Below are 23,972 nucleotides of genomic sequence, written 5' to 3'. Positions count from 1 at the left end.
TAAAAACAATTTACAGGTGACTTTTTTTGTCTTAATAATATATTTATTTACTTTTGGCCGTGCTGGGTCTTCATTGCTCCGCCAGCTTTCCTCTAGTTGCAGTGCTCAGGCTTCTCATGGCAGTGGCTTCTCTTGTTGCAGAGCTTGGGCTCTAGGGTGCATGGGCTCAGTAGTTGCAGTTCCCGGGCTCTAGAGCACAGGCTCAATAGTTGTGGTGCATGGGCTTAGTTGCTCTGTATCATGTGGGAGCTTTCTGGACCAGGGACCAAATCCATGTCTCCTGCATTGGCAGACTGATTCTCTACCACTGAGCCACCAGGGGTGCACCTATAAGTGACTTTTGACTAATTAATATTACAGAACAAAAAATGAAATGTAACCCCAGATGCAATTCTTCCTTGCCAAGAAAACAGAAGAGGCTAAGAAGCAGGACCCAAGACTGGATAAATTACTTTCCTGTCTTAGTTTCTTTACATGTAAAGCAAGGAAGAGAGTCCAAGCCAATCCTAAACACCTTTCCCACTGTAATCTAATATAATTTATAAATATTTTATATTTAGAAAATGTGAAATGTATAAAAAACAAAAGAGCAAGAGGGCATAGTTTTACAAATTAAAAAGACCTCAGAGAAGAAAATAAAAAGAAATGCCAAGGCAGAACATAAAATATGTATGGTCACATGACCTCCAATACATGGTAGTTATAAAAGAAAAAAGAAACCTCTATAGTCCTGTGACAGCTGAAGTAAATAATTCACATAATTCCCTCAGGATAAGACTGCAGAGGCAGAAAACCATTGCTCATGCAGCTAAACTAGAGCTGACCTGAATATGAATATGAACTGAATATGATTAGATCTAAAACAATCACTGAGAATCAGGGAACTGTCTCAGGAGGAAAGGCAATCCTAAGGGAACACACCTCTCCTTGACCTCAGACTAAAAATCATACTGCTTTAGCCAAGCATCATTATTTTCAGTAAATACTTACTTATTAATATGCAAAATGATGAACTAAGCACTTCTGCATACCTTCGTTCATTTAATTCTCCCAACACTCCAGTAGTCATATAGTCCCTATTTTACAAAAAAAGGAGTTTGAAGCTCAGAGAGGTAAAGATGACCAGGATGAGAGCCTAATCTCTGACTCCAAGTTCAATGTACTTTCTACTGCATCCCTATTACAATCTATCTCCTTCACTGGTCCCTCACACATCCCTTATCTAGTCTGAAATCTCGCAACAGCCTTGTGAGGCAAGTGTTCAAGATTCATCATGAACTGATTGATCCCTACTCACCTTTACAGGTCTGAAAGGGATGCTACTGGCTGCTCAGCATCCATTCCCCTTTTCCTCTCTCTTATTAGAGCCCTGGTTTTTCTCAGGTATTCATTCCTCAGTAACCAATGTAACTAAGGCAGTTCTCAAATTTTAGTATATTGCCAGAGTCAAAATCACCTGGAGAGCTTGTTAAAACACATATTCCTAGACCCAGAGTTTTTGATACATGCCCTGAGACTTTGCATTTTTAACAAGCTCCCAAGTGACTATGGGCTTCCCTGGTGGCTCAGATGGTAAAGCGTCTGCCCGCAACATGGGAAACCTGGGTTCAATCCCTGGGTCAGGGAGATCTCCTGGAGAAGGAAATGGCAACCCACTCCAGTATTCTTGCCTGGAAAATCCATGGGGTCGCAAAGAGTCGGACACAACTGAGCGATTTTTCTTTCTTTCTTTTTTCCCTCCTTCCTTCCCTCCTCCCCTTCCCCTCCCTCCTCCCCTCCTTCCTCCCCTCCTCTTCCCTCCCCTCGCCTTCCCTTCCTTTCCTTTTCTTTCCTCTTTTCTTTTCTTTCCTTTCAAGTGACCATTTTTTGAAAACCACTGTCCAAAAGGAAAGCTGGCCCCAAAACCAGATCCAGGGGTAGGTCTTCACTCTACATCCAAACCAAACATAATAATCCCATTCTTCTTGCCAGTGAACAGTCCAAGAATGCAGGCTTAACCAACTGGCATCTGGCACATCCCTGGAATCTCTTGGTTGTTCAAGGATTGATACGTGGCCTAAGGTGGTCCAACTGGACTAAAGAGAAGAAATTTTGTCCATTTTGGGAGATGAGGTCAGTGTCTGTCTCTCTCTCTGCCTCTTTCTGCCTCTCTCCCTGTCTCCCTCCCTTTTCTCTGACCCTTCTGTCTATGTATCTCTCTCATCCACTGGTTAACAAAGAAATTTAGCTCCTCTGTTTCCATCAATTTACCACCATGATGGAAGGCAACTTGGGGATAAAAGTAACACAATCTTTTACTTTTGTGTTGTTATAATTCTAAAGTGACATAAATTTCACTATGATTTATGCCAAATTTGAGTAGAACTGCTGCTTACAGAATTCCAAAAGATACAGAATCTGGTACTCAGACAGGACTTAGTGACTAAACAATAACAACTGGAAGAGGGTACAACCCACTTGAATACTCTCTATAGCAGAATATGTAAATCAGTTTGCTCAACACCTATTCTAACCCCTTTCAAGCAGAGATTGAAAAGAAAAAAAAAAAAAAACCCTTTATTTCCCAGATTCCCTTTTTTTTCACTCTTTACTTCCATTCTATTATATTCCATAACACTCAGAATCCCACTTCTTATCTCCAAAAGCACTTAATATTTATGAACTATCAATCCAGCTAACTTTCATCTGACAAATAACAGGTACACCCAGACTCCCCTCTACAAGTCATTTTTGGTTCTGCTACTCAGATGCTCTCACACTAGATAATGATTTGGAACAATATTAGATGAATGGAGAGAGACTGGGCATAGGACATCCCTTTTGCTGGAAGAAACTGCAACCAAGACAGCATAGTTCTAGATCTAGCAGTTGCAGCAACAGCCTCCTGATTCTGCAGCTTCTAAAGCTGCAAAGACAGTGGCATTCTTGAGAGCTCTGTTCTCTGGTGCAGTTTAGAAAGTTTATTCCTGGAAGTTCAGCCTGGATTCATTTCTTCCATTCTCCAAAGACTCATTAATCTCTCTGGTACCCATTAATAAATCCATTTTCCTTGAACTTGTTAGAGTAGATTCTGTTACTTGCCCCCACCAATAAGAACCTGACCAATAAAGTGCCCTACACTAAAGATAACATATAATATTTACCATCATATTCCCATAACTGACCCTTTCCTTCCTTGTCTTTGCATCAATTCTTCCTTCAGTGTAGAAGGTCCTCCTACACAATCATCCCATTTGCAAAAGTTGCCCACTTCCTCCATGAAGAGATTTACATAACGAGGAATTAACTACAAAAGAAAGGAAGAAAACCAACTTGACAGAGGAAACTGAGCCCTGAAGAAAGAGCAGTATGACATCTGGCAGAGAAGGGGCAAGGTGAAGGAGAGAGTGTTTCAAGCGTAAAGAGTAACATTTACAACGGCAATAAAGTATCTCTTGCCACCAAGGACTGACCCTACAAATTCACAACTTGCTAGAGCTGGGAGTGATGCTGTCCCACATACTGAGGTTTGCTTAAAAATTTATATGGATACAAGTGATTTTTACAGTCACTTGTCAATAATTACAAAGCACAATAACTATGCACAAAAAAAACTATTATATTAGGGGCTATAGGAGCTAATTCCCAAAGCAGAGATCACAGTCTTCCACTCTTAAAGATTTATAGTGTAGAGGGAAACAAAGACATCTGAGAAGATCCAGGACACAACACAAAAACTAAAAAGATAAGTACAAATTCACATCAGCTGTAAAGACAAAAGGTTCAAGTCACTGGAATATCTAAAAGTAGGTGTACAGATATATAAAAAATATATCTAAAAATATTCAGAGAAAATTTTACTAAAAGAATTCATTAACTCACCAAATATTTACTAAGCATCTACTATATGCTAAAAATCATTTTAGGTACTTTAGGATACAGAGAAGCAAGTAGACAAGGTCCTTGCTTTTATAAGGCTTAAATTCTAACTGAAGGAGAATTGGGAACAAAGGTTTTGAGAACAGGGCTGTAAATCAAAGCCCTGGTCATTAGGCTCATTTTCACTCCCCTCCTCTGCAATAATGACAGTCAGCATTTACAGAACAATTATTAAGTGCCAGAATCTGTTAAGTGCATTACAATTATTATGTCTTGTAATCCTGGTAACAAACCTATGAAGCAGGTACTACTGTTAGTACCATTTTAAGGATAAGGAAACTAAAACTACAGAGGTTAAGTAACTGTGCCCAGATCACAGAGTCCAGAATTGGTAGGGCCACAGGATTCATGGTTAGGTCTGTAGCAAGGGTTTTTAGCTGCTACACAATATACAGGACAAAATTATCTTTACATGAGATATAGATTTGTTAAAATAGGGGCATGGAACTGTTAATGTGGCACGAGATTGACCATCTCTGAGGTTTTCTTTTTCCTTATCCCATAAAATGAAGGAATAGATTCCCTAAGCAAGGGTCACTTTCAGCATCTGTTTCTATGGTTTCAAAAACAATGTCAAAAGGTTTCTAGGTGCCTAGTGAAAAGGTACTTTGAAAGCTGACACTATATAGTTCTTAGCCACGGGCTGGGACCCTGTGTTTCCATGCTTTCATTAAGGGGTATATTAGCATCATATTAATTGGCACAAACAGCTGTAGCATGAACCTCCTGCAGGATAGAAGCCTGGCGGCACAGAGAACAAAGAGAAAGGCAAGAAAGCAATGATTGGCTGACCTGGATCCATCTAGGTCAGGCATGGCATTTGGTCCCTCTGCATTTCTAAGTTCTCATGAATGTGGATGCCCAGGCTGCAGCCCAAAGCCTTCCTCATTTCCATCTCAATCTCCAGGAAGAATTACAATGATAACAAGAGCTACTGAGGCAGAGAACAGACTCTGAATATTAAAGTACACGCTAGGCAGGAGCTAGCAAGGAATAATAAGAGAGGTTCTCCATTAGGACATATCAAAGCACAGCAGTCAAACTCTACTCACTTACTTGCTATGTAAACTCTGTACCAAACAGTACCTTTTTCCCCATCTTCAGCCACACCATGCGGCTTGTGGGATCTTAGGTCCCCTCCCCAAACGGCATGTTTTCAAAGCACTTTTCCAAATCTCTTCTATTACTGGTCACTTCTTCCTAACACTTTGCTTTATTAGGTATCTCCTATATACCAGACTCTGAGCTAGGCCCCAAAGGAATATAATGAATAATGCACAGTCCCCAACATCAGGGAACTAAACCCAATAGGCACAAAAACATACAAAGGAATTCCTGTTATCTGAGGATAGCTAATACCTAAAAATGCCAATTAAGTTAACTGATGAAAGACAAAAATTTCCTAGTAAACAAAAACAAATAAAAAGTAGATGAGGCTTTTATCAAGATAAGTATAAAACAAAATTTGTAATCTGTAATTTAATAAAATTTAAGCTATAATCACCACCAAGGTAATTCTTAAACCAAAGATCACTCACTGGTCATTTCACATTTGGCATTCAGACACACTGATGAGAGCATCAATTTTGTAAAAGTATTCAAGAACTTCACCAATTTTTCCCAAGGGTCTCTCTGAATCCTTTGTTACTCAAATTGTTAAGGGAAGCACACTGATTGAAACCGCCCACCCTGGCCAGGTATCATAGTAACCATTTGCATGGGTTGTTTTATGACAGGAGATCCTGATAAGGAATACGGAACTAATAAGCCACCACCAATCAGAAAAGTTCGGGAAAGGTCTAAAGGAGACACCGCATGTCCGTCCACTTCCCAGAATCCCTCTCGCTAGCATTCATCTTGGCTGAGCGATGCATGCGCCACCAGGAAAGACTCTGAATTAGAATGATTGGCCAAAGACCACCCGGAAACTAATCCCATCACCATAAAACCCGAGACTGCGAGCCGTGCGGCAGAGCAGTTCTCCTTACCCTACTGCTCTCCACCCGGGTGCCCTTTCCCAATAAAATCTCTTGCTTTGTCAGCACATGTGTCTCCTTGGACAATTCATTTCCGAGTGTTAGACAAAAGCCCAGTTTCGGGCCCTGGAAGGGGTCCCTCTTCCTGCAACAAAATCATTTTCCTCTGAGTCTGCTATTATGTCTTTATTCACACTAATTTTTCCTTCAGTTTTAAACTGGTCTAACTTTACTTAATTCTCATTTGTCAGTTACATGGCTGTGTGTGGTTCAAGCCATTCTCCAGCATAACTTTATTTCAAATTCATAAAATTCTTCATGTTTTGCAGAAATTTCAGCTTTTGTTTTAGAACATACTTGCATCATATTCTTAGATGTTAATTATCCTACCATTAGAAATGTAACTATTGACAAAGAGGATGAGAACAAAGCCCAGGGGTGAGCAACGAAGGGGATGTTTGAGTGGGGACTGATTTTATAAGTGATTGGTTGCCATGGATAACAAATGACCATCCATATGTCTAATCACAGTCCAAAGGACAGAATGAGTGCTATGAAAATTCAAAAAAGCTTAATAAATATTTGTTGACTGACAGTGGATAAATTATTTTATTCAAAAGTTCAGTGAGTTTATTGAGAAGTTTATTGAGAGCCTACTATATCCCAGACACTGTTCAAGATACTGAGTATACAGCAAGGAACAAAACAAAATATTACCTGCCTTAGACCTTTTGGGCTGCTGTAACAGAATACCTGATGCTGGGAAAGATGGTTGGATGGCATCACTGACTCAATGGACATGAGTTTGAGCAAACTCCAGGAGACAGTGAAGGACAGGGAAGCCTGGCATGCTGCAGTTCATGGGGTTGCAAAGAGTTGGACACAACTAAGTGACTGAACAACAACAACAGAATACCATGGGTGGCTTGGTGGCGAAGAATCCACCTGCAATGCAGAAGATCCGACTTTGATCCCTGGGTCAAAGAAGATGCCCTGGAGAAAGAAATGGCAACCCACTTCAGTATTCTTGCCTGGGAAATCCCATGGACAGATAAGCCTGGAGGACTACAGTCCATGGGGTCATAAGAGAGTTGGACATGACTTAGCAACTAAATAACAACAACAGAATACCATAGACTATGTGGATTACAAACAACAGAAATTTATTTCTTACAGTTCTGGAGACTGAGAAGTTCAAAATCAAAGGACCAGAAGATTCAGTGTTTGGTGAAAACTCTTTACATGATTCATAGATAGTCATTCTCTCTCACATAGCAGAAGGGGAGAATAAGGACACTAATCCTATTGCGTCCTCATGATCTCAACCCCTCTTAAAGGTCCCACCTCCAAATATCACATTTGGTATTTGGATTTAATATGAATTTGGGGGAGACATAAACATTCAGTCTATAGCATACCATCAAGGAATTTATAGTCATGAATGAGTATATGAGGGCTAAAAGCCTACAGGGAAAAAATGGCAGCTTAGTTGATTTAAGTTGAATATTAAAGAGTAAAGAGCTTTAATAGCATAAAGGAAAAAGGAATTCCAGGCTGAAGGAACAAAGTGATATATGAAAGTGAATAAAATTCAGTCTTTTAGGGATGGATTAGGGTCAAGGGAGATGAGGCTGAAGAAATAGATGGGATCATATTGTAAAGCTCCCTGAGTAACAAACTAATTAGCATATTATTCCATCAGCAATGGGGACACCCTGATGGGCTTTGAGAAGAATAGTTAACAGGATCAGGAAAATTATTCCAGACAGACTAATGGGTGAACAAGAGGACAGAAAGACTGGTGGCCAGGACACTAGTTAAGAGCTAATTAAAAACCTAGAGAAAAGATAATTATGGTCTAAACCAGAGCACGGAAGATAGAAAAACAAATTTGGAAAAAACTTCCGAGATAAAACTGACAAGGCTTGATAATCCTTGATAATGTGAGCTCATTCATTTAGCAAATATTACAACACTCACTGTATTCTGGCACCACATTAAGGTGATGAGGAACAAAGGTGAACAAAAGAGATATGATCTTTGACCCCAAGAAGCGGAAAGGCTAGACTTATAAAACAGTCAGTAAGGACAGAATTACAGGTCATTATAAAAGCCATTACGGGGCCTTCCCTGGTGGTCCAGTGGTTAAGAATTTCCCTGCCACAGCAGGGGACACTGGTTTGATTCCTGGTGTCGCAAGATTCTACAGGCTACAGGGCAACTAAGCCCCTGGGCCACAACTACCGAAGCCTGCACACCCTAGAACCTGTGCTCTGCAACAAGAGAAGCTACTGCAATGAGAAGCCCAAACACTGCAACCTGAGAGTAGCCCCCACTTGACACAAATAGAGAAAGCCCACATGCAGCAATGAAGACCTAGTACAGCCAAAAATAAACAAATAAATTAAAGCTATTACAGAAAAAAACAAAATACAGTAAGAGGATAATGAAGGCGATCTTCTTTAGATCAGATAGGTCCTGGTTCACAGCAGATACCCAATATTTAAAAAGAAGAAAATATTCAATTTTCTTAAAGAAGAAAAAGAGGCAGGAGAAAGCAGCTAAACTTCTGAAGGAAACCAGAAACAGCGGTTAGGGGAACCATACCAGGGGAGAACAGGTGTGAAGGCCCTGAAGCAAGAGAGACTTTCTCAAACTTTAGAGGGATGCCAATCTCTCTGAATCACAACCACTGAGGTGGAGAGTCGCACAAGATGAAGTCAGAGAAACAAAAAACAAGGCCAAGTCACTCAAAACCTTAAAATCATGTTTAAGATTTGATATTTGGGAATTTCCTGGTGGTCCAGTGGTTAAGACTTAGCACTTTCACTGCTTTCACCAGGGCCCAGATTCAATCCTTGGTTGGGAAACTAAGATCCCACAAGAAACGCAATGTGGCCAAAAAGAAAAAAAATTATATTTTTTCATAAATAAAATAAAAAGCTTTTACAGGTTTCAAGCACAGAACTCAGTTAAAAGATAGTTCAAGGTAGAGAGGATAGTAGTCTGAATTAGGGAGGTGACAGCAGAAATGGAGAGAGGTAGATGAATTCAAGAAATATACAGAAGTAAAATTAACAAGGTTGGGAGTGCAGTTTTCCATATGAAGGAAAGGAGAGAAGGTGGTGTCAGAGATGAATCTTAAATTTCAGGTTTGAGCAACCAAAAAACAAAAATCCCACTTAGTAAGACAGTGATAACCGGAAGAGGACCAGGTTTATGAAAAATGACCAAAAATGTAGTTTAGAGCATAGTAAGTAGGAGATGTTATAAGACTCCAGAGTAGAAATATCAAGCAGGCAATTGAATATAAGGATCTAGAGTTAAGGAGAGAAGTTTAAGCTAGAGGTATCTGGGAAAATAGGGAAGCTGTGATCATATATACAGTATTCAAAGGGAGGACAATGAATGAAATCAAGCAGAAAGAGAGTACAATGTAAGAGAAAAGGATCTCTCCCTTGAGGAATTGCAACATTTAAAGTCAACATTGTAGAAAAAGGCAACAAAATAAATGGAGGAATGGTCAGAGGTAGGAGACAAACAAGTAAAGTGATATCACAGAAGGGAAAAGAATATTTTTAAAGTGGGAGTAATCAATAAAATAAATATATTGAGAGGTCCAGAAAGATAAGAATGAAAAGGAAATTCCATGGCTGCTAACAACACAAAAGAGGGCCATGCAGGCATTGTGAGCCTCTTGATGAAAGAACACACCAACACATATAAAGCGGTCATGCAAAAAAAAACCCTGAATTTTATCAAGCCTCTAGATTCTAACTTATAAGTAATATATAGGACCAAGGAACTTCTTAAATTGTAACAGGGTGATGCAAAATGCAGAAAGTGAGAAACTCAATAGGACAACTGGTTTCCTCAACAAATAATCTGAAAGGTGGGACGGGCGGGGGTGGAGAGACTGAGAGGGAATTTAGAAATTAAAGAAGACATAAATGAAATATCAGCCAATCTCTCTGTGTAGCCTTTGTTTCAAACTACTAAAGAAAAAAAAAATGATTTCTGCACCACAACAAAACATTTTGATGACATTAAAGGATTATGGGAAGGGAGGTGATATGTGTGGTTATGGTTTTGGAGTGGTTTGCTTTTTTATTTTTTAAGTAAATTTGGCACCATACGGGTCATTATGGACTTTAGCACAAGCAGTTATGATAAGGTGGTGGGGACAGAAACAGAGTGGAGTAGGCTGCCAAGTAAATAGGAGGTAAGGAATTAGAAGCAGAAGTTGTAAACAGCTATTTAAAGAAGACTCGCTTTGAAAGAGAGCAAAGATAGTGCTTAGCTTGAAGGCTGACATGGGATCTCAGGAGCACTACTGTGTGGTGGAGAAGAAAACTGTTTTCCTTTAAATAAAGCATTTGAATACTGCTTATGATAATTCTAAAAAGCAAAATGTAACAAGATAGTGAAGTGAGGTTTCTAAAACAGGACCCCAGGAATCTAAAAGCATACAAAGGATCAGGCCTTTCCTTGAAAGAGAATCACTACCTTCATGAAGAAAGGAATGGGTTCAAGTTCAAGTAGATTCTCAAATCCAGAAGCAGGAATATAAAGCTTCTATTTTATCTATTCTTTTTTTATTTGTTCTGTTTTGTGATAAATGAGACAAAGTTGGCGGGGGGTGGGGGGCGGGCAGAGTAATGAAAGCACAAAGAGAAAGTGACAGGTAGAGACTGAAGGAAGAACTGAAGATAATCCTGAAGAAAAGTGGCTATTTCCAGATTTAGAAAACGCGACAGGGGGGCGGCGGGGGGCGCGGTTTTTGGAAATGGGAAATAAGTCAGCTGAACAGACCAACTCCTGAAGAAATCAATAAAAGAAAAACTGTGGTGGTATTTTCAGTTTCCAAATATTAAATCCTATCAAGAGCCTATTAGGTATACATATCACTGATTCAACAATTCCACTGATCAGAATTTATTCTAAAGAAATAAACTCTGAAAGTAGAAAGCTATATGTAATGTTATCGATAAAATTACAGTGTAATTTATAACAAGGAAAAAATTTAAATGATTTTGATGGTTAGTTTTATGTGTCAACTTAACTAGCTTACAGTATCCAGTAATTCAATTAAACACTAATCTCAGTGCTGCTGTAAAGTATTTAATAGGTATTTTATAGATATAGTACACATCTACATTCAGCTGACTTTAAATAAACGAGATTATTCTTCATAATATGGGTGGGCTTCACCCAATCAATTGAAAGGCCTTAAGAGCAGAACTGGGGTTTCCATGCTAAGGAATTCTACTAGTTCTGTTTCTCAGGTAGAACACTGACCAACACAATGGTTTTAGGCAAATTATGAAATATCATCTTAAATTTTACAATGGATACTAAGGAGTAACATGGGGGGAATGTTTACTATAAGTCAAGAAAAAAAGGCAAACAACAAATGTAGATTTATATTGTGATTATAATTATGTAAGTAAGTATGTTTACATACAAGAAAAAAGAAAACAAAAGAGTTCATTTATTTGACTGATGGAAGTGTGTCTAAATTTTAAATTTATTAACAGTCTTACAAAAGTTGGTTAAACGGAGCTCTGTTATTTTTAATTGATGAAAGTAATGTATATGTTAAGCCTTATTAGAAGTACTTGGCACTATAAAGAAATTGATACAAAACCACTGCCTGGGATAACACTAAAAAAGAAAAAAAAGAATATTCTGGAAAGCAAATACACCTAAAAGGGCCTTAATCCAATACCATTTTTCAGTAACATAATTCTGTAACTCAAATAAAAGGAAGAAAGACCCAGAATGGCAAAGTAGCTGGAGATCCCCTTAAGAATTTTCCACATCCTTACCAAGCATCAGGGCATACATTCAGCTTTGACTCAAGTCAAAGGTGTTTGTACTGGGCAGCTAAATATTTACCATAGTGAGGTTTCCTCTCTCCTGGCCTCTCCCAACACCAGACAATGAAAGGATTCTTGCATATTTGCTAAACTCGAATAAAGAGGTCATATGCACCTCAGTTTGAATGCTGGCTCCACTCTTACTCATCCAGTCAAAAACACTTACAGAATAGCTACTATATATTAGGAACTGGGACTACAACAGACAGCAAAAAAAAAAAAAAAAAAGATACTTTTTATTTTAAGGAAATAGATACTATCTTAGAATTCTTTCTCTTCAGAAAAATGATTCTCTGGAGAGTAGGGTCTAGTAGACAGATATTAATCAAATAATGCCACAGAGTAACACCTAAGAGTATAAATGCTTCCCAGGTAGTTCAGTGGTAAAGAATCCTCCTGCCAATGCAGGAGACACAGGAGACGTGGCTTCGATCCCTGGGTGGGGAAGATCCCCTGAAGTAGGAAATGGCAACCCACTCAGGTATTCTCACCTGGAAAATTCCATGGACAGAGGAGCCTAGCGGGCTACAGTCCATGGGATTGCAAAGAATTGGACACGACTGAGCAACTAAGCACACACGCACAAACCTAAATATATACTAATTGTCTCTAGGCCACTTAGGAAACTTGGACTTTCAAAAGTCTATCATAATGAAATTTTACCCTTTGCTCACCCACTTTCTTGTTTTCTTTTCAGTTACTTTGCAGATTACATATAGATAACGTCTTGAACTGACCAAGCAAAATCTACCCAGATACCAAATAAAAATCTCAGAACCTGGACTGGCCAGATAACTCCAGATAGGAAAATAATTTTAAATATAAGAAATTGTTATAAAATAATAATTCTTCAAAAAGTTATAGGGGAACTAAGAGTCCTCCCCGGAGAAGGCAATGGCAACCCACTCCAGTCCTCTTGCCTGGCAAATCCCATGGACAGAGGAGCCTGGTAAGCTGCAGTCCATGGGGCCGCTAGGAGTCTGACACAACTGAGCGACTTCACTTTCACTTTTCACTTTCACGCATTGGAGAAGGAAATGGCAACCCACTCCAGTGTTCCTGCCTGGAGAATTCCAGGGATAGGGGAGCCTGGTAGGCTGCTGTCTATGGGGTCGCACAGAGTCGGACACGACTGAAGCGACTTAGCAGCAGCAGCAGCAGCAGCAAGAGTCCTCCCAACTGTACCAGGTCCCTTTCTACCCATGCCACAGCCTGGAAATTAAAATTTTGCTCTGCTAGCCCATGGAGAATTGTTTCCACAGTGAAACACTATTACTGATAGACTATGGGGATCAGGGACTATGTTACTAAGTAGTAAAAGTGAGGGCAGGGAAAAGGAGGAGAGAAGGTAAAAGCAAACAACAAACAAAATTAAAAAAAAAAAACACTAGTCATAAAATAATTGAACTAAGAAGCTGACATCAAATTTAATACATCTGTATAACAGCAAAGGAAAACTGAGGCTCACGGTGGTTAAGTGACTTGCCATAGTTACACAGTAGTAATTATAAACATGTCTTCAAATCCCAACTTGATCTCTCTGCTTCTAAATTTCCTCATTTGTAAAATGAGTCTAGAACAGTATCACTCTTGTAGGATTATTCTGAGGAGTAAATGAAAAATCAAATGTAAAGTACTTAGCATTATCCCCAGTAAAAGGTCAGTTATAACAAGGCTGAGGGTGAAGATTTGTTCCTGTCATTTATCCTCAATATACAATGAGATTGGGGGTAGAAGGTGGCTGAGAAACACGGAGTTCAACATCCCAAACTCACTTTTTTAAAAAGATCAGAAGGGAGTAGAGGAAATGCTACCTGCTATTGGTTATCTTTGTACAATAAAACTCTGACATTTGTTGTTGTCTTTGTTTTACCTTTTATTCTTCTGTATTCTCTATATTTTCTGCAAGAATCATGTATTACTTTCATAATAAAAGAAACAAAAATGTATTTTAAAAACAAGGGGATCTGAGTAAAGACAATCAAACTGGAAGAGTAACTATCTGATACTATTTTAGCTTGCTGGGCCCTGGTTACCAACTCCTGGTGCAAAAAATATATATATATATATGTATTTTTTTTTAATGATAAAGGAAAATCCCAGAAAATGCCCACAAAATCTTAAGAGCTAAAAGCACTTTAATAGATCACTTAGTCCAAACTCCCAACTAATAGCCAACATGAGTCAAGCACTTTACAGCTTACAAATTGCTATGCATTTATCTACGGAGCTCACCTGATCGCCCATAAAAGTATAAGACAGCTAGTCTTATTGGAAAAAGTGTATTGGAAAAAACATGCACTCAAGTCAGAAGGACCAGTCTTCAAACCACAGCTGTGCTGTACAGCCTCAGGTGTTTCAATTAACCTCTGTTTTCACTTCTATAAAATGGACATGAAATAATACCTGTCTAAGCTAACCCAGGGAGCTGTTGAAAGAATAAAGTGAGATAACATTAGTGAAAGTACTTTGTACACTATCCAAAAGGCCGCTCATCATCTGGGCCTTGCCTTCTTGTCCCTTCTTACCACTCCCCACTTTGCACCCCATCCTCTAAGTGTACTACATTACTCAGGGTTCCTCAGATTATGCTCTCAAGCCTTCTAATCTTCATACTGCTCTCTTTCAGGAAGGTTCTTCGTTCCCTTCTCTTTCTACCCCTCCCCCACTGCCTTGGTTAACCCCTGCTTATCTCTCAAAATCCAATTTAGGTTCCACTTCCATTGAGAAGGCTTGCCAAGCCATCCCTGTTTCAGGTGAAGTAGACGCCTTTCCTCTGTCTTCACATACCACCACTATACATAACCATGTGTCATTTTTTTCTCAATATAGTACAATTGTCTACAGTCATGTTTGATTCTCAACTATAAATTTAAAGGTATACACCAGGTTACAATCTGTTTCTTCAGAGCCCGTGACAATCCCTGATGCATAATATGTGTTTAGCAAATAAATGGACTTTAGATGACAGTTGGAGAAGGAAATGGCAACCCACTCCAGTATTCTTGCCTAGAGAATCCTGCAGACAGAGGAGCCTGGGGGGCTGCCGTCTATGGGGTTTCGCAGAGTCAGACACAAATGAAGCGACTTAGCAGCAGCAGCAGCAGATGACAATTAAAAGTTTTCATATAGTAAGTACAAAAAACATTTATGCAAAATATTATAAGGCAGTACTTTTCAAACTTGGCTGCATATCAGAATCATCTATAAATTTTCAAGAATAAGGATTCCAGGAGACTTTGCCTAAGTAGACCTGAGATAAAGTCCAGGCAACTGTATTTTTTTTTTCACATCTTCACAAATAGTTCAAGCACATAGCCAAAACTAAAAACCACTGCTATACATAATAGACATAAATAGTAGTTACAAAATTAAAACATTGTACCTAACATCTATATAACTTAACATCTTACAAGTCATTTTCACATATTATTCATTTAATCTTCACAACAACCCTGTAAGTTAGGTATTGTTTTTATTTTCCAAATGAAGAAATAGAGGCCTAAATAAGTGTCCGAGTAGGTCTTTGCCTAACTTCAAATATAGTGCTTTTCTTTCTACATCTATCTCCTTTCCTAGAAAACTTACAAATAATATTGCCGTAATATACAAAGTACTATATGACAAGAGTTAAGATGAGGAAGCCATCAATCCCTTTGTGCAAATCAGAGAGAGAATGAGAAAAGCTAAACCATGAAGATACAGGCAGACAAAGGTAGAGGCTACACACATACTGTCATTTATCATCCCCAAAGATTCAAAAGGCAGATTCTATAAAGGAGAAGAACGCTCTCGTCAGCTTCAGTACTTACACAAAGTGAAAGGCAAAGGGACATTGCAGAGGACTGGAAGTGGAAAAGTGGAAGAAGAAAGCCCCACAAACAAGAAAGAATTTCCCAATGCTGCATGCAAATTACCACACACCATCTCCATGAATAAGAGCCAAAACATAATGGAGTTTTTTAAATTAAGACTTAGATCAATTTTAGAGAATTAATCAATACTAAATAAAATCCTATTTATGAGGGATCAATGAACCTCTGGTTCTTTTTTGACTTATTACTACACTACGCCTAGAGAGGGGATAATCTAGAGGATCCTGACACACAGATTTCTCCCATCTCAAAGACTAGATGAGAGAATAGAGGAAGTTATTTATAAGAGATAAAGCTTAACACTAAAGCAGAAAAATGTATTGCACTATGTTAACAAATTTACATTGGCAAAGGAAAAACAAATATTCAGGCACAAGTGACTCAGAATACAGATAAAGTCTGCTCTTTCAACTTCAATGAAAAAGTGTTATCCTGTAAGTCTGCAATATCATGACCATATGGCAGAGTTTTATCAGCAATTATTTTTTTTTTGTGGTTCAAACCATGGACTTCAGTCAGGATTTTCTTAGTGAGAAGAGGTTAGAGAGTTTAAAGAGCAATCTAAAAGGACATTTCTAGTGCTCCAAAGTTTAGCCTCATAGAGTTTAAAAGGCTACTGCCTTTTATGATATAGTGGCAAAAATAAAGTAACACATTTAGATTTTTAAAACATAGTTTTAAATCAATATTTAGTCATTTCCTAATGATATGCCTTTGAGTAAGACAATATCTCTATGATACTAACTTATAAAACAAATATCTGTCTCATAGATGGCTGTTGTGAAGCTGAATAAAAAGCACCAGGGAAGGATGTTATTCTTTTACCTAATCATGATAAACATAAATGCATGTAAATCTTTCTTCACCAGTCATTCTATGCACAAAGAAAGCAGGCTAAATGAAGAAAAATTTTAACTTTCACAGCAATAAACTTACAAAACATTCCTAAAATTTGCCATACAGAAAAATTAAAGCAGCTGGAATAACAAACACAACACATAATTGCTTGTATCAGATGGATATGGACTGGAACTGAGGTCTGTCACTTTCAGCAAAACCTTGAACAAGATCCCTTCACCAGTCTAAGCCTAGCCTCCTTATCGATGAAATGGAGATACTAGCAACCATCTTGCAGGTTCATTTTGAAGACTGGAAAAAATATCTCACATGGTATCTGGTACAGCGTGGTCTGCAACCTTTTTTGGCACCAAGGACTGGTTTCATGGAAGACAATTTTTCCACAGAAGGGGGTTATTGTCCAGGATGATTCAAGTGTGTTACATTTATTGTGGACTCTATTTCTATTATTATTACCTCAGCTCCACCTCAGATCAGCAGACATTAGATCCCAGATGTGGACCCCTGCGTTGGGGACCCCTGCTAGTTGTTCAATAATGTAAACTGCTATTAATAAGTTTACCACAACCTAACAACTAGCTAACAAACTATACTTTTCAAAAGTGTTTTTATATTCAATATTTTTTTAGTTGCTTCATAAACCTGTGAGCCAGTCATAGCAACTGTTACTATCCTGATTTTAAAGTTAGAACCAAAGGCACAGAGATAAAATAATTTCCATAAAGGCATGCAGTAATATCAAGACTAAATTAAGGTCTCCTGACTTTCTCTGGGTTTCATTAACCACCCACCCAAAATAATAACATTAGTCCTTAGGAATTAAAATGAAACAGCATATTCTTTTTGATAAATTTTTCTCTTTATTATTAAAAAAAAAAAAGTTTTTTCCCCCTACTTCCTAGTCATGATTTAGAAAAACAAAAAGGGGGGAAGGAAATTTCATTAAAAACAGCAACAATAGAATTGAGAACTATCTCAAATTAGCAACTGCTGATTCTACCTTGATTTTTGTTTTAGTTTCCCCCAAAAAAGCCGCCAACCTCTTAACTAAACCTCTTAACTAAAAGATGTTTAAGGTCTGCTTACCAAATTGATGCTTGATCAACTTAAATTTAGAAAGACAGCTTTCTCCCACCTTTATGAGTATACATCACTTTATCCCTCCATTTAACTCCTTCATTTCCATAATTATTATATAATGTTGTAATATCTTTAATTCCTTAAGGACTTGAACCACATCCTACGTACATCTGTCCCAGCATGGGACCCAGCACATGGTAGAGAAAGACTCAACAAGTGTTTATAAATGAAGAATCAATAAATGAAGCCAATCTCCCAGAGGGAAGTTAGAAAAAGAGAAAACTGGATATGGTATCTTAGGGCTAATAAGAAAGTGAAAGAAACAAAACACTTTAAGAGCTTCACAAGGAAGAGAAACCTTTGTGTGGAGTCAAACAGGTCCTTGTATGGCTTTAAATTATCACTAGAGAAAGACAAAAACCACAGGAGATCCGGAAGAGACAGTTTCAAGTTAAAAGGTTCAAAAGTTACGGTGCTTACTTAAACTCGCAAAACTAAGTGCAATCCTGGCCTAGGATGTTTCAGCTGCAGTTTTCAGATCCTGAGAAAAAAGAACAAAAGAAGAAAAATCATGCAGATTCTGATGGAAAAAGAAGTAAAAGGGGGAAAATAAGCTCAATCTATTGATAAAATAAATCCCCCAAAATGTTGGAATCCATTTGGATTTGCATACTGGAGTGAGGTTCCTCCTCCTACTGAAAACTATTCTTGAATAAACCCCAATGTAGCAGCTGGCAGTAAATAGAGTTAAATCATTTTTATATTATTCATTCAACAAATATTTGAATGGCTGCTATATGCAGTCACTATTTTAGCCCCTGGGATTACAGAAGTAAATAAAACAAAATTCTCTGCTTTCAGGAAGCTTTCAATTAAGTGAGAAAAACAGATGATATGAAATGGAATGGAATAGAATAGGATGGAATGGAATAGAATAGGATGGAATGGAATGAAACTGAACAGAATGGAACAGATGGGGTGGAATGGAACAGAATGGAAGGAAAAGGAACGGAATGTCAGGCATTTTGTGCTATGGAAGAAAGAGGAGGTAGGGAGAAAGGAAGCAGGGAGGGAGGTGGCAAGATAATGGTCTTATTAAAGGAAGATCGTTTAACCCAGTGGTTCTCAAACTTTAGCAAGTATCAGAATCACGTGGAGGACTGTTAAATATCTGGGGTCCCCAACCCTAGAGTTTTTCATCTGTATGTCTGGAATGGGACAAGTAATTTGCAAGTCCAACAAATTCTCAGATTCTATTGATGATCCTGGTGCAGGGACTACACCTGGAGCTAAAATTATTCTAACCCAAAGAATTAGGTAATCTCAAACTCGAGGGCCTTGATTTGCTTTCTTCACTCATACAGTCATTTCAAACACTTATTCAGTGCCAGAAAATTTGCAAGGCACTAAGACTAAAGAGATCTTGCCCTCAAAAAATTCATAGGCTAATATTTGCAACAGTGTGATAAAGTCAAAAAAATTTGCAATAAAGCGCTATAGAGATCTATAAGAGTGGTCTGTACATAAGCCCTAGAACAGAAAAGCAACTCATTATACGGAGGTAATAGGAGGAAAAACTAAGGGACACTTTCATTTTTCTCCTAGAAGTACAGGTGCTTCTCCATGGGCAGGTGCAGGATGGCATTTTAGACAGAAAGAATAGCACGTGAAAAAGCAGAGATGAAAAGAGGGTGGCAAGGAAGTTACAGAAAGTGAGGCTGCAAAGGCAGGCAGTACTCTAATTTCTGAGAGCTTCTTAGTCATGTCAAAAAGTTTAAAATTTTATCTTTAGGCAATGACTAGTCAGGAGTGGGACAGATGATGGGGTTTTGTTTTACAAAGATCTCTCTGGATATATAGTGCCTTCCTTTTAGAAATACTTGGACTATCTGATGTGAAGAGCCAACTCACTGGAAAAAACCTTGATGCTGAGAAAAACTGAAGGCAAAAAGAGAAGGGGACAGCAGAGGATGAGATGGGTAGATAGCATCTCTGACTCAATGGACATGAATTTGAGCCAACTCCGGGATACAGTAGAGAAGAGAGGAGCCTAGCCTAGCCTGCTGCAGTCCCTGGGAGTTGCAAAGAGTCAGACACATGAGTGACTGAACAACAACCTCCTTTTAGAAAGCAGTCCTTCCTCCAAATTTAACACAGGGCCTCATACCATGTGCTTAGTAAATGTATACTGAATCGAGTATACACTCAAAAAAGCTCTTTGTCAAGTGCTATCTCACAGAAGAGAGGCAGGTCACTACCTTCCTTGCAGGACTCACTTTGACCAGGACAAGACTTGCAAAACAGGTCCAGCAGCCTCAAATTGCACACTACTCCCTGTACAGCTGGAGTAGAGACTAGGGAAGGCCTTCATTGTTTACAAGCCTACCTCACCCACTAGACTTTGAGCTCTTTGACAGACAGGGAATGTCTTAACAGATTCTGAATCCCCATAGTCCTAGCAGGAGACCTGAAACAGTAGCTCTCCAGACTCCAGTAATGTTGGGTAAATGAATGACTGAAAAAGCAAATTTACCAGACAGACCCATAAGCTAACTGGATAAGCCTCATGGAATGTTTCATGATCTATCATTCAAAAACCCTTCTTTTTTTTTTTTTTTTGCCACTTTATTTATTTTAATTGAAGGATAATTGCTTTACAGAATTTTGCGGTTTTCTCTCATACATCAAGAATCAGCCATAGGTACACCCATACCCCCTCCCTTCTGGACCTCCCTCCATCTCCCTCCCCATCCCACTCTTCTAGATTGTCGCAGAGCCCCTGTTTCAATTCCCTGTTCCAGTTTCCCCTGTTCAGTTACAATACACATGGTATTGTAAATTTCCATGTTACTCTCTCCATACATCTCACCCTCTTTCTTGAGAAGTAGAGTTTCTAGTTAAGGTGAGGTGGATTTCATGTGCACCTGATTCAGGATTTTCCAAATAGGAACAACAACAACAAAATGTTAACAAGTGCTGTAGCATAAATCCTACCAAGCCTCTGAGGGACGCAATGAGAAAGCGTTGCCTGAAAGGAGTATGGGGGTGGGTGCCAGTAAAGACGTCATGGGAGGTTTGGCCTGAGTTGGGGGGCGGGGCGGGGGTGCTTCAGTAAAGTCTTGAAAACTAAGTAGCACAAAAGCAAACAAGCAAACTCCTGGACCTTTAAAACTGGAAGTGACCTGCTCAAGGTCACACAGGAAGTAGAAGTCATAAGACTAATGAGATATTTGTGTACTGTCGACTCCTCTTTTCCCCTGACAAAGTTTAGACAGGGCACAAAGACACAGTAGGCAAAATTAAAGATTTTTCTAGGAACAACTCTTAAAGGTTAGACTAGCGACTTCAAATTTTTTTTGGTAACCATACTACTAACCCTTCTCATCACCTTTCACAGTCCTGGGAGGGAAAGCGTAAGACAGTTATCCAAAGGGCTGAACAAACAAAAAGCACTTTGCTCTCAACACCCAAAACTTCTCAAGTGTTCTTCCAAAACACTCCCAGCACTGTTTGCTGTGAAAATATTCAAGACAGTAAAGGCTATAATAATCACGTCTTTTGAAGTAGGATAAGAAACATAAAAAATAAATTTCGTCTCCCCGTGTTTTAACGCCACAGGTTAAGAGTATTCCCGGGGCGGGGGAGGGGCGGCATAAGTCAAGAACTGTCCACTCGTATTTTTCAAGGAGTTCAACTCTATAGGTGATCCCCACTGCCAGGACAAAGGTGACTTTTCTCGTGCACAGTGAACCTGTCGCCGCCTTGCTAGGTCCCTCTACGCGGTCCAGAGTTAGGATCCGAGGACCACAAAGTTCAGGAGGCAGTCGCTCCCGGAGCCGGACCTGCGAGGTCTCCCCTCCGCTGACTTCCCCTGGGTCTCTGGGTCCCCAGGCGTCAGAGACCCGCGGCCGCGCGGGTAACTACACAGGGGGCCTTTGTTGGTCCGACAGAAACGGCCAGCCTCTGAAGAGGCGCCCCCGCCTTCCCTCACCTGGCGCCCGCATCCGCCCGGCCGCGGCGGGGAATGAATGGGTCCCGGAACCCCCACCCCGCGCCTCCCCCCACCCCGGCGCCGCAGCCCCGCAGCCCGCGACGCCAGGGGTACAGGGCGGGAGGCCGGCTCTCACCGTCCGCGCTAGTTCGGCTCGACTCGGCTCCTCCTCCTTCTCCACCCCGGTGTCCGCGGCCGAGCCGCAGAGTGAGCGCTCGAGTGTGCGCAAGGGGCCGCTTCACTTTCTCCCGCCCGCCGCCGCCGCCGCCGCCGGCGCTCGCCCGGCGCCTCCCCACCCGCTCGTGCCGGGGAGTCCCCTCAGGACAGGGCGAGGAAGGCGGGGAGGGGGTCAGCGACCGTGGCTGGAGTCGGGGAGGCGGAGGGACCTAGGCGACGCGGCTCAGGGGGGCGCTTGCTCGGAGATGTGAGGAGCTCGGGTGGCCTCTGGGGGAGGAGGTGGAGAGACAGAGAGTTCTTTGAGGGGCTCTCGAGAGCGCGGGGCTCCGTTAAAGAGGAGGTAAAAAGTCTGAGGGGGAAAAGCGTCTGGGGCAGGACGGCAGAGTCGGTGAGAAAGGCACCACAGACGAGCAGAGGGGGAAAGGGGTGTGGGGGCGAAACCGTGAGGGGCCGTCTATGGTGCTGCCCACACCTTGGACTCCAACTGCAGAGGCCGCTGAGCCGCCTCCCCCACCTCAGCCGAGCTATTGTACGCCGCTGGCCGGGCGGACCGCCTCGCCCACCGGCCCGCGCCCCTCCCCCGTGAGGCACAGGCGCCGGCGGAGCCCCGGCTCGCCCCACCTCCCGCAGGTGGGAGGGGGCGGGGAGGGCAGGACGGACCCACGTGAGCTAGGCCAACCCAGGCCTGGGGGCGGGAGACGGCCAGCTCCTGGAATGACGTCATCGGCGCATGACGCCAGAGACTGGGGAAGGCACCGCGTGACGTCATTGCGCTCGCGTCTCTCCTCTGACCGCGCAAGGTTTACTGCTTCGGGCTCTTTCGAGGCGGAAGGATTTGGGCCGATTTCAGGATTGTTGGTGGTATAGCTTTGGTCGAAGAATATGGCTCACCCACTAGTCTCATGGTCCTCTCCGCATCCGCTAGCTCGGTGCCAAGCGCTGAATTTGGAAACTTCCCCATCTCCTATGACCTCAGAGCCAGACATGTATTATGCTTGATTTTGGGCGGGGACGGGTGGGGTGGCGCGGTGGGAAGGAGGCAAAGAAATGGTAATGGAGGTTTCAATTGTTTCTGACAGAAAAAGAATGGGCTTCTTTTCCTAGTTTTTCCCTATCAAGGAGGCTACATTCAACGCAAACCTTTTGCCTGAGCTCGGATTGTTTGCCAGTGCCTCCTCTATTTTCCAGTGCAGTGTTTGCATACCCGCTTTGTACGTCAGATTCCACACGACCAAAACTGAAACATGTAACATTAGCGAGGAAGAGTTTGGAATCAGATTGCTTTGTTTCAAATTTCAGCTATACAAATGTTAGCGATACGACTTTAACATTTCTAAGCCATAGTTTCTCTGTAAGTAGTACCTGTGTATCCTTTCCGTAATAATAGTTAAGTGCAGTTTAGCACGTATTAAGTCGTTTGGAATGCTGGCTATTCCTACCACCATTTCCCCACAAAATTGTGACTCACATTACTTCTTGATCTTAGAGAATGGACCGTCATTCAGCAGTTCACTGATCCAGAAACCTGAACTTAGCCCCCATTCTTCTTCGCTGAGCACTCCTCAAATTGGTCACCGTCTTTGTAGCTGCTGCTGCTGCTGCTAAGTCGCTTCAGTCGTGTCCGACTCTGTGCGACCCCATAGATGGCAGCCCACCAGGCTCCCCCGTCCCTGGGATTCTCCAGACAAGAACACTGGAGTGGGTTGCCATTTCCTTCTCCAACACATATTTCTCAAGTTGTTGCCCTTCTCTTCTCGCATCACCATCACCTAGACAATTGGAGCAGCTTTCAAAGTCTCCAGATTCAATCCATTCTTAATAACCAGATTATTCTTTTTTTTTTTTTTTTTTGTCTTGGGGTATAGAGGATTAACAATGTTGTGATAGTTACAGGTGAACAGCAAAGGGACTCACCCATACGTCTACATGTATCCATTCTCTCCCAAACCAGAGTATCCTTTTAAAACCACAAATCTGATGCCTTCCCCTGTTTAAATACTCTGAAAGGGTTTTGTTGCCTTCAGGATAAAATCTAAACTCCTTAATTTAGCACTGTACAACCTTGGTGCTTATACCAGCTTGTCTTCCTTCATCTCACTTGGTATATCCTTTGTTCCAGCCACACTGAAATGCTACTTAATGTTCTTTGAACGTACATTATAGCCCTTCTCTTTTATCTCACTGGCCAAAGCCTATTCATTCTACAAAGCCCAGCTCA

The 23,972-nt window shown here is 40.7% G+C and overlaps 1 protein-coding gene across 2 annotated transcripts in view; it reads right to left on the bottom strand.

The window, feature by feature from the left end:
- PAK1 (p21 (RAC1) activated kinase 1) overlaps positions 1 to 22,235 on the bottom strand; it is a 160,671-nt gene extending 138,436 nt beyond the window's left edge. Inside the window, exons 1-2 of one of the 2 annotated variants that reach the window (XM_070782772.1) lie at positions 21,714 to 22,235; positions 18,067 to 18,127 (exon numbers count right to left, since the gene is read on the bottom strand). The gene's annotated coding sequence lies outside the window, so the exon portion shown is untranslated. The remainder of the gene's footprint in view (positions 1 to 18,066; positions 18,128 to 21,713) is intronic. The other variant, XM_019955101.2, reaches the window with a different exon arrangement.
- Between the last annotated feature and the right edge of the window lie 1,737 nt (positions 22,236 to 23,972).

Source organism: Bos indicus, chromosome 29 (assembly GCF_029378745.1).
Source record: "Bos indicus isolate NIAB-ARS_2022 breed Sahiwal x Tharparkar chromosome 29, NIAB-ARS_B.indTharparkar_mat_pri_1.0, whole genome shotgun sequence".
NCBI classification, from domain to species: Eukaryota; Metazoa; Chordata; class Mammalia; order Artiodactyla; family Bovidae; genus Bos; species Bos indicus.
Note: the sequence above shows the minus strand (reverse complement) of the source record. Positions and strands in the feature narration are given on the sequence as shown.